This window comes from Dermacentor silvarum, chromosome 3 (genome assembly GCF_013339745.2).
Source record: "Dermacentor silvarum isolate Dsil-2018 chromosome 3, BIME_Dsil_1.4, whole genome shotgun sequence".
NCBI lineage: Eukaryota > Metazoa > Arthropoda > Arachnida > Ixodida > Ixodidae > Dermacentor > Dermacentor silvarum.
Genome location: NC_051156.1, coordinates 162,178,717 through 162,190,163, shown reverse-complemented (window position 1 = coordinate 162,190,163; position 11,447 = coordinate 162,178,717). Strand labels below are relative to the sequence as shown.

The window sequence follows — 11,447 nt, the reverse complement described above, 5'->3', positions numbered from 1 at the left end:
ACATTTATGGATTTCTGGAAAAATAACGTCTTTGTAGCTTTATTTTCTCAAAGCCCTTTCATGCTAGACGAAGGCGGAAATTGAACGTCAGAAGACGCAGAAGTTGTCAGAAGACGCACCTGCGTGTTGTGTTAGTGACGTAGATATAGCGGCTGGTGTTTCCAGTTCAAAGGCCTTCGACCCTGAAAGCAGAAGACCAGCGCAAGCGTCACACTGTTAACACCTGGAAGCACTGCTATTCAGGGCTATATAATGGTCGACATTACTCGTTCCCAACATAGGCCTCACTGAAGTGAACACATTGATTTCGAAAATGAATTCCCACAAGGCTTTGCGATCGGTCATTTTTGTAGCTGCGATACTTCACGCATTGTAAGTATGATTCAACTCCGGGAAAATATTGTCCCTTACTCTCCAGGGCACTTTTGCCGTCTTGTCGCCTTTCGTCTTTTGGATTGTTGTATCAGGGGAGTGAATCTTCTTGTAAAGAATGCACACGACCATTGTGTATCTGTTACCCTGTTACGGCGTGTTCAATTTATACAACGCGGTCCCTGGGTCTACGTCGGTGCATTTGCCCTATTGTAAGGGTACAGATACTTCTGAAGATATCAAGGTACCTTGTTTCATGTCACGTTTGACTTCGTACAAGGCTCCCATCTGTGCACAGAAAACCTATCGAAAGCCGGGTGTGGGCCCCGTGGATGCATTTGAGGACAGGCGTGTTCAGAAATTGAAGTTCCTTTTTTTTAGGAATAAAAAGAGCTACGGCTGTGCTGTGAGATCCAAAACGCGAGACCCAGCCCTATCTCTTGAAAGGCTGTGAAATATGCAAAATACAAAAAGTGACGTTGATTCCTCTAAATAAAAAAAATGTGCTTTTTGCAATTATGAAGGGAACAGCAAGAATCACCTCCATTTTGTTAGGTTATAATATAAATATGGGCGGCAGTATTTACAACGAAACCTTTTCTTGGAAACTTAAATCTCACTGCCGACAGTTTCCTAGCAATCGTACGCCTAGACATAAGAGCCCCCAATTGTTATGGAGTGTGCATATAAGTTAATAGGCACATTGAGGAAGTGTCTATCACACTACTGAAATGCACGGACAACTGTTTATGGTGACAAGACGAAGCGCCTGTTAGCAGAATGAGCTCTTCATTCGTGATAATTAAAGCACGTTTAGCTCTTTAAAAATATGGTTACAAGGTGGATTCAGGCCCTAATGTTGTTTCTATACGCTACCCAGACGAATGCTGGCGTAGGTTCAGGTTTATTTAAGCTTTGAGATTTGAAGTTGGGCTAGCAAGTAGCACAGCGGGGTGGTACCAAACGTGCAGAAGGAAATGCCCTATGTTTGCGACACACCTGGTGGGTAAGGCTGAGCGGCATAACTAAATTGACAGTGGCATAACCGGTCTTAACAACGTGAGTATTCTAATCATATACCTTAACGTTCTCGCAATATAGAGTTCAGGGGTGCACTAGATTTTATACGCAAGCACAAGCACAAACACACGACCGTAGTCTGAGAAGGCATGGCGCAGCAACCTCCGATTATTAGCAAAAGAGGGAATCGAGTTTCTTCACGCCTGCTCTCGATAGCTACTCAGCCGCCGCCGTAAGCAGCACGACTTCAAATAGACACAGTGAAAATGACCCTCCTTTCTCTCTCTGCCTTTGTAAACCTAAGATCGCGGGCCCAGCTGGTAGTATTTGTATATCAGATAACCTATGCTTCATCTCCTTAATCTCCTACATGCGCGTCCCACTATTACGTTCTTATGATTTATATCAATTTTCTATTTCAATTAGCATTATATGCTCTGGAGCACCGGGAAATCAACGTGAGGTTCTGCAGTGTAATGAAGAAAAGGTGAGGAGCTCGTGATTACCTAATAAATACTTTGCTCTTACATAGTGCATGGTTTCGAAGCGTAATATGCTCTAGGTATTGCGGGCTATTCATAGAACGCTAGCAGAATATAATTTCACATAAACTTTCTGTATTAGTGTTAAATAATTAAATGTTATCCCATTTCGGTTAGATGAAATCAACAAAAGGATACGTTCCTCTGTGTTAGGTTAATTAGCAACCAAGTAATTGTGAATGTCTACCACATCTGACCTGGCACTATTGATGAGAAAAAGAAACGCAGCTTTAACGTACATTCGCACATACAGAAATCATCCTTAGCGGTTACACGTGTGCCTGCAGTAAAGCTAAGTGTCAAATTGTATACTCTAACATTATCTTTGTTTCGACAGAAAAATTACTAACTGCTATTGTTACGGAACAAAGGTACATTCCTATGTCCTACCGAGAAGAGACCAATGATTGCTAGTGGTGTGACTGCATCTGAGGCAACACATTTTCCTAATTTAGTCAGTACAGAGCAATGGAACTAAGAAGCCACTTGTACGTGGGAAAATAATGTGCATCCCTAAAAAACAGTTACTCAGCGGATTTACATCCATGTTGCGCGTTGTCAACGTCGTAACACTAGGTCAGACTATATTACGTTAAACCTGGCTGCTGAAAGAAAATATTGGAAAAAATAATTACCCTATGGCAAGGGGCGGTGATCTCCTCTTTGTGCTAGATGATCATGACAATTCTTATAAAATGCATGTAGCGTCGTCCTTCCCGGCATGAACATTTTTGCCCAAGCTAAGGCAGCTGACACGTTTCATGGCTGTAAAAATGAGATTATAAAATCACAGCCCAAGCACTCCGTACAGTTGGTTTAATCACCGACGCTGAAACGTGCGGCCCCAGTGGGTTAATGCCGACTCTGCATTGAAGCGTTTCTCAATTATTGGTTACATGTTAGTGTTTCTAGTGGAACGCAAGCGCCAATGGCGGGCGGATGCTGCTAACCACGACGCCGAGCTAACTCGAGACATCGAACGCATGCGACAACGTCGAGCCGAGGAGACGTCGTTGCGGGCAAAGCAGCGTCAACGTGGAAATGGCGGGAACGCGTTCACCGGGGCAAACGCCCGCTTTCGGCGGGAGCTTCTCGAGTGGCACTTTGGCTTCGGCTGCGACGAAACCTCCACGTTGAAATCGCGAAATGAAACGCAAGCGCCAATGGTGGGCGGATGCTGCTAACCACGACGCCGAGCTAACTCGAGATATCGAACGCATGCGACAACGTCGAGCCGAGGAGACGGCGTTGCGGGCAAAGCAGCGTCATCGGGGCAATGGCGGGAACGCGTTCGCTAACGACGACACTAACGGCGCTAACTTTGGCGCACGCGCTTGGGTGCGACGCGGCCTAGTGAAAGCTTTCGTCTTATGTAGCGAAAGCTACACTGGCCGCATTCTCGCCTTTTCGCTGTGGCCGGTGGCAGCACCGCGAGATGAGCCGTTGCCTGGCAAACGCCGCAGCGGGCGCCGCAGCTGGGTGGAAGCGTTTCTTGCTCTATCGTCTGACTACCCTGCGGCGTCTTACCGGCATCTGACCATGCCGCAAGTGGCGTCTGACATGTGTCTTTCGCCCGGCGAACTGCTTCACTGGAGAGGGTCCGGAATGCCAAGCGCGCGAAGCTAGCGTTGGAGACTGAGCAAGAGCTAGCCGTTCGGCTCGCAAAATGCTTGGACTTGTAGGCTTATAATTTATATCTGGCTTATATCGATTAGTGTATACCTAAGTATAATAATTACAGCTAAATCAAAGGCTAACCAAGTGAAACTAAGACTTAACGAGGCTAAACCAAGCCTTCATTTTGCATATACAGGGTTAGCTGAGCTAACCAGCAGCAATTTTTTTTTCTCTCCTGGCTCAGCCCGCCGCGGAGAGAGGCTAACGACGTCACTAACGGCGCTGCCAATGGCGCGTGTGCTGGGCTGCGACGTAGAGAACGACGTCACGGATGCCGCAGCCAATGGAGACGTTTCGCAAAACATGGGACGAACGGTTGGTTTCGCCTGGCCATATACAGCTTTCGCTATAAAAATGTCGCAGTTTCGCCGGAAAGGCGAAGCAATAGCAAGTTATTCGACAGCTATACGAAGTAAGGATAGTAGCTAGTCGGCCATATAAACTTCTAAACATAGGTACATGGACTAAATTAGCAAGCATGGTGTCACGCGCGCAGAAGCAAACATGAGCACTTCTGACTCGATTGCTGCGGAAGCTTTCTGTGAAAACGCTGGAGTGAGGAAGCGCAGCCTGCCGCAGCGAGCGCATTAACCCTCTAGCTGCCGCTAGCATGAACGCGAACTCAGGCCGCAAAACACAGCGCAAGGTGGGCCTGTCCCCGTCGCAGATGGCTTTCAAGATACAGAGATACAGCGGCCAGCGGCGCTGACGCGCGGGCGCGCGCCACTTCCCGGGCCGGCCGCAGTAGAGCCTGCCCATCTCCTCCCCATCCTCCCCGTGGAGTCTTGCGGAGCCTTGCCGACCAATGGGCGCACGCTGCCCATTCGGTTGCCCGGAGCAGAACGCGCCCCGGCGCCTCCCTACAGCACAGTCCACCCGGAGTCTTGCGTGCGACGGAAGACGGCGCACTTCCTCCCCGCTTGCCTCTCTTGGGTGCGCGAGAATAAGCCGCGTTCGCCGGATCACCCTCGCGCGCTTTCACTCGGACATACAGCATACGGCGAGCGGCGCCGATTCTATCGCCCTTGGACTTTATGCGGAACCGCACGGCCACGGCAACGGCAGAAATGTGCCTGGAATGGCCAAATAATTTCTATATGGCAATAAAATTAAAAGTGCTTGTCTTATAGAAGAAAACATGGCACTTTATTACAAATAAAACGAGAATTATAGATGGTCAGGTCAGCTGTGGGTTAAAACCATGCTTTCTTTCTCATGGCAAATTGGAATTCTCTTCAGCTTTTCCAAGCGGTCTACTTCCCAGTAGTGAGCCAATCAAAGTATGCTTAGGTAGAGCCGCCTGGAAAGGGCTAGTTCCTTGAATACCACATGGAAAATTTTTCGCCGCAATTAAGCACAGCAGCAATCAGGCTTCCATGCTATTAAGAACGAAGTCTTTTATTGTGATGTGGATCCCCCAAAAATACTAGCCAAAGAAGTATGAGAAGTTGCATGAGAGCCTCGTTTTAGAGTTGGCGTGTTTAAGTGCAAGAACACATTTTGTCTATCATGGGACTCGCAATGGGACTTATCCGCACTTTAAAAAGATTACACCATCTTCGCATAGGGGAACCCTGAGTAGTATGCGAAGCAGCCATGGGGTCGACCACGGCGCTGACACTGGCGTTGACGCTGGCGCTGTCCGTGGCACTAGTCGCGGCGTTGCGTATAGGTAAGATTTCCGACGCTGCTCGACGAGTAATAGTTGATCTCGTCGAAACCCTCCGAGCCGCCCCCAGAAGCACCGGCAACAGTCACCAAGGCCACGCGCGTTCGGTGCGAACACGGATAAAACGCCGACGGCGTCGACAACAGTTCTGCGCGTTGTGGCGCCCCCCAGCGGAGTATGCAGCGCCTACCGTCGCGCCTCTAACCTAAGCTGCTTCGCATTATCGCGTGCGGAGCCGCAGGTGTTGCCATTCGTTGCGCAATCCGGAGAGGAAAGGAGCGTCGAAGAGGAGAGGAGGAATGCCGAAAGGAGAGGAGATGAGACAAGGAGAGGAGGGGGAGGAGGATGCGCATGCGCAGTGCGGGTGTGGACGCCGCACGGCGGAGGGATGGAAGGAGTGACATAGCCCCGACCATAAGCTGCTTCGCATCTAAAACAACTAGCGTAGTGGATATTTTTGTAGAAGCATTGGCTTAATGGGGCTGAATACATCGGATATAGACAGTATTTAAGTAGACCCATTCCGCTTCATAAATTTCTCTTACATAGTATTCTGTATCACTCTCATAGCTACCCTAGGTGCATACAAGTTTAGTGTAAAAATCAAGCAACTGTTCGTGTTATATTTATTGTGTTCTAATAAATTTTAAAGGGGGCAGGGGATGGGAGGGCGTCCGCGTTTCGCAACGAAATCTTACGTTCGCCAAAGTTTCGACAAATAATTTGGCCTGGAGAAGCTAGTATTCATAAAGTGAGGCATACACATGTCGTTTTCTTGCTCTTTCTAATAACTAAATCAGGTGGGCTGGGTTGTAACAACAAGGGCAACTAATTCAAGTGTGCTTGATCAGCCTCACGAATTATTTGCCTTTTGAAAAGCTTTTTGAACAGGCCCTGAACCAGCGTTTCGGCTTGATAAGAAAACACATACCACGGTTAACATACCCTGCTGTGAACATCTCAGACGAACTTTTGCAGTCGTGCGTGGCGCGTGGATTTCACAAGTGGAGCTCCTATTTCCAACTTTCACAACCACCTTCTCTTCTAGCACAGGCCTTCTCCTCACCAGTTTCAAAGCTGCCGCCGGCGACTTGCATATGACGTCATATGCAAGATTCACATAAGCGGCTGCTATCGACCGATGCCGTTACTTGAAGAATGTTAGTTACATTTTACAAAAGTAAAAATTTAGTGACTGCTTCGAGCAAATTTTTTTTCCCTGGGAGGTTATCGACTTTTTTTATAAGATCGTTGATGGTCGCAACATAAAAAGAAAACGTGAGCGAAAACGAACCTTTGTAGTTTACAACTCTGTAACTCAACAATTAAAAAAAATGCCACAGTTCTGTAAAATGCATCTAATAGTACGTATAAACTGGCCAAAACTGATGATTATACACGGCTTTCAAACATACCATTAATATACCGGCACTACTTTTGCAACACCCTTGTCAACATTGCGAGAAATGCTCGTAAGCTGTAAACTTACATATTCAATTTGCCCGCTTAGCTTTTTAACGGACGCAGCTTAGTGAACAGCCTATTCTTGCTGCAGAGTAACGGATCTGTAAACTTCGTCCTGGCGCTTTTTTTTAAGCTGACCAACTTTTAAAAAAACACGCTTGTGAGAACTTCACAGCCCTAAGTGAAAATTTTGCTTCCGTGAGTCACTTGAATTTACGTTTCTGTCTCAAATGCAACTAATTCTATTCAAATCGCTAAGGATGTCTTCTAACAGAATCAGTTCTTCGTGTTACATGTACTTGAATACTCGGCATCGGAGTTGGGCCCAAGCTAAAGCTTCCTCTTAACTATGCAAGTGGAAGTCAGAAAAAAGATTTGCGTTTAAAGTATCGGTGACAATGATACAGTTCTCACCAACGCCGGAATGAAACTATGGCCGTACGGCTTGTCGTACCCATCGATGTCGTACCCATCGGGTCTCGCTAATTTCGATTAGTTTTCAACGATAAAATACTCTCAAACCACGCGAAGCTTAAGCTTTAGACCACACGTATGCCTCGCCCGCTAGGCCTGCCTTGCCTCGCGAAGAACTGCGGTTAACATCTGCAAATGTCGCGTGCCAACTCGGCCTGGTACCTGGGTAGGCGCCTTGGTCGGCATTGCTTCGTAGGGAGATATTGATAGCGCTTCAACATGGATATGGATGCGGCTACTATCCATGCAGGGCAAAGCCGATCAGCATGATCTAGCACGACCAGAGAGGAGCACCCAAGCGCGAGCGCACACTCCCACCCTGCCTTGCACATCAGGGGCCTCGATGCCAGAAGTACACATTGCACACATTCGTTGCGCTATACGCAATACAGTGGCACTTGGCTGCGTCTGCAGCGTAGTGTAGATACGGCGGCCACCGTATAGGGTACCGCGAAGAGCCCTGTCGCCGTCGAGAGACTGGGACAACCGCGTTCCCGAGTGGCACACCTTCGAGGTGCGTCGCCATCATCATCGAGCCTCATTACGGTAGGAATCCTTTCGACACGAGTAAGCAGTGTGGCACCCATCGCTGAGTCGATGTGTACGTTACCAACACTTGCGCGAGTGAACATACAGACGATGTTTTGTTTGAGCCTCGAAAATTGTGTGATTGCCGTGGAGATAAATGCGAAAGAAAGTGTACAACCCACGCCACTCGGTAGCAGCAAAAACAACCGTGCGCCACAGAGATGGATAGTTTCTATTTTGTCAGTGGAGGAGGGATGGGGGGAGGCAGAACTGGAGCCCGAGAGGAAGCCTGCTTTTCCCAGGAGCCACAAAAGAGGGCAGTAGGCGTGTGCTACCTTGCAATTTAACCGCCTAGTTTCCAGCGAAGCTGTTTCTGTCAATTACTTGCATCGCAAGTTTTAGTAGCTTGGCATTAAAACCACACACATACGTTGCCCGCATATGACTCACTCGTTATCACTGTTGCCTGCCTTAACACGTTAGAGCACTCAGTTGCTTTTTGCTTCATTTCATTGTGTTCGTTTTATGAGCAGTTTCATCATGTTTCCACACCAACGCGCCCATGTGTTCTTACTTTTACTTAAGAAAATTTTAGCGGTGGCTGTACTTCACCCAGGCACTTTTCACTTTGCACACACATCAGCCGTAACGTCCGCTCATTTCCTCCTAAATTTATCTTGGTGTCTCATAGTTCTTCTACGAAGCCAGGCTAAATTATATATGCTGTTGTTGAACGACACCTTTGAACTTTGCATACACAGCCCCCGTAACAGTCTCTATATCGAGGAAACATAACCAAGGCAAGTCTATTAGATCATTGAGTACACCACAGGCATCTCACGTAACCAACAAATTTGGGGAGAAAACGGCATCTCAATAATTATTTGCAAAATTGGTAATTAATCTACAAACGTTAACGTTTCGCCACGGATTGCAGATTGCACGCCCGCTATTTTCGCAAAGTATGAACACGCTGTGAAATAGAGTTCTATAGGGACATCTGCAAACGTCGCGGATAACAGCTAGCTGTAACGGTCATTCAGGAATTACTCAATTATTGTTTGCACAAAGGCTGCAATTTACGTACGCACACTTCATTTCGCACGCGCACTGGAAATAATGTAATTCTCCCCCTCCCTCTCTCTCTTCCCGTTGTGGACGTTAGAGTTCTACAAGGATGGCAGCCTAAATTCTGCCAATTCGTAATACGCTTATGCATGCATACTTGCATGCATAATTTACTGGTAGTAGTAGGTGTTGCACTACTCACCTAGTAGTAGGTGAGCAGTGTAAAATTGTAAATGCATAACTGCTGCTGAACTTAAACTTTCAATACGCCAGAGAATGTGAAATCCTAGTATTACATTACACTCGCACATATTACTCGTACTCTTGCCACAACGTGTCCAAATTTGCCTCATTATATTATTTGAAAAGGTAGATTACATTTTTAGGCTCAAACTAAATGTAATTTAACAAACTTTTCTTAATTTTACTGAAGAAAAGTTCACAGATGAATCCTGCATATTAACTGTGCTCTCTCCGCGTTATTTTATGGCTGTGCAACTCGCTCTGTACTGCCCACTATCTAACCAAGGAGGAGAACACGGCAGAGCACCAGAACCAAGATCTCCAAAGTAGCGTAGATTTACGGTGCTGTGCGTAACGTGAGTCCTCCTGCGTTCTCACGCCATTATAATTCATGAAGCCAGAACCTGCCATCATTCACCATTTTCGCAGAAGCTAAATCCAGCTCTGGAGCAAAGGGAAGGTCAGGGTATATTTGAAAACCATACGCTTACCTTATTTGTGCCGGTGAACGAGTACTACCATACATGAAACCTTGCAGAATTGGTTACGCTGGTGCATTTGTCTGAAATAATTTAATGTCGATCTTTTTTTCAGTGTGGCCAATTCAACAATTTCACGTGTTCTGTAGGCGGTTGCTCATGTTTTTACACGGATAATCAAGATAACGGTGTGTGCTTCGACAAACAGGACTACGATGACTATGCTGCGGGTAACACGACAGAAAAGATGCAAAACATAACGGAAGATGCGTGATTTTTCTACGCCGCAACAGTTTGGTTCAAATAAAGCTCTGGCTGTGATGTAAAGAACACAATCATCTCAATATGCTTTCCGAAAATTTCATTGTGGCCATCGTTACCGTAATCCTCGGTAGGTGTTCAAGTACGGCAGAATGGCTCTGTTCTTTGTTTACCCACTTCGTTTCAATAATGTTAGCGCGATAGCGTTAAGAGGCCCGTGTCGCAGAAATTCTGGCATCGGCGTTGGCCTGGATGTCGGCTTCAGTGGCGGAGAAAATCACCCCGAACCACCCCGACCGCGCAGGGCCTGCACGCGGCGCAAGGTGTTAGTGCAGGAGAAATCATCCCGAACCACCCCGACCGTGCAGGCCCTCCGCGTGGTGTAAGGTGTGAGTGAAGAAAAATTGAATTTCTCACAGTGAAATCCGGTCAGAAAAATGGTAATGTACGACTTAACCACAACCTAAAGGCAAGGTGGCGTCGCACTGTTATTTGAATGTACGAGAAAACATAATTCTGTTACGAAGAAACCCAAACACAAACCCCCTTTGCCAGAATTTCTACCATACCAACAGCGGCGCGCTCGTGTAGGCTACTTGCGAAAACTCTTATCCAGATGGCGCTCGCATCCTCGGCAGGTAAAATTGGGACTTAGCCTGCCTAACGCGTTTTGGACACGCACGCGCGTCGGGGCAATAACAAACAATTAATAGACTAATAAAAAAAGGTCATAGGGCCTTTACATTTTAGTATAAGACGACTTATATTGCCCCTAGAAAAACGTCTTCCCAGCAATGCATTTCTGTTTAAAAGTCAAGCCGACTTTAAGGGATCGGTGTAAGCTTGGTCTTTGTAAGCTCGCTTTCCCACGTTCTGTGTTGCAGTGAAGCCTACTCATAAAGAAAAATGCGATGCACCTTAGCACATTAGCAGTAAGCGTCCTCCAATTTTTGTATAGACGCAGTGGCCGGTACCATGTGGAAATCAATATTCCGAGAAGAAAAATGTTCACCTATGCCGTGAGCCTTTATTTGGTAAAACGTTTTTACGATGTCCTTGTGAACGGCGTGCATTGGAAAGGTTACTTTTGTTCACATCCACCCGATAGAAAGAAAGAGGGGTAAATGTGATGGGAAAGGCGGACAACACGTACTGCTTACTCGAAAGCTTACTCGGACAGATTCTGACTTGCTACCATACATTACGGGAAATGTAATAGGGAATGACAGAAGGAAAGACTAGAGGAGACATAAAGCAAGCGCACGTCAAAAATAGAGTAGGTGGCAACGCCCGTGAGAAGAATAGTCTCTCCAATAGGCGGCATTTAATCTACTGCTCACCCGACAAGCTGTTGCGAATTCATGTCAAACGTGTTTATGGTGTCCAGCGATCTCGTACGCTTCGCCGCAATCCCCGGGCAAGAATATGTTTCAATAAAATATTTAGGGGTCTGCGAATATATGACACTTCCGAATAACGAATCCAATAGGGTGCTATTCGATTTCTATTCGATTCGGTATTGGATTGAAGTAGTCACTATTCGTAACTGCGAATATTTTTCGAATGCTTTTCGAATATTTGGAAGCGTCAACTGTGGCTAATTATACCCAAAATTGGAGAAAAATGCGAACACACCTAAGCCCTTCTTAT

General features: G+C 46.6%; 1 long non-coding RNA gene across 1 annotated transcript; it reads left to right on the top strand.

Moving 5' to 3' along the window:
* Positions 1 to 278: 278 nt before the first annotated feature.
* On the top strand, positions 279 to 9,866 carry LOC125944049 (uncharacterized). Its single transcript, XR_007466083.1, has 3 exons — positions 279 to 372; positions 1,819 to 1,879; positions 9,652 to 9,866. It is a non-coding gene; the product is annotated as an uncharacterized LOC125944049 (long non-coding RNA).
* Positions 9,867 to 11,447: the final 1,581 nt, after the last annotated feature.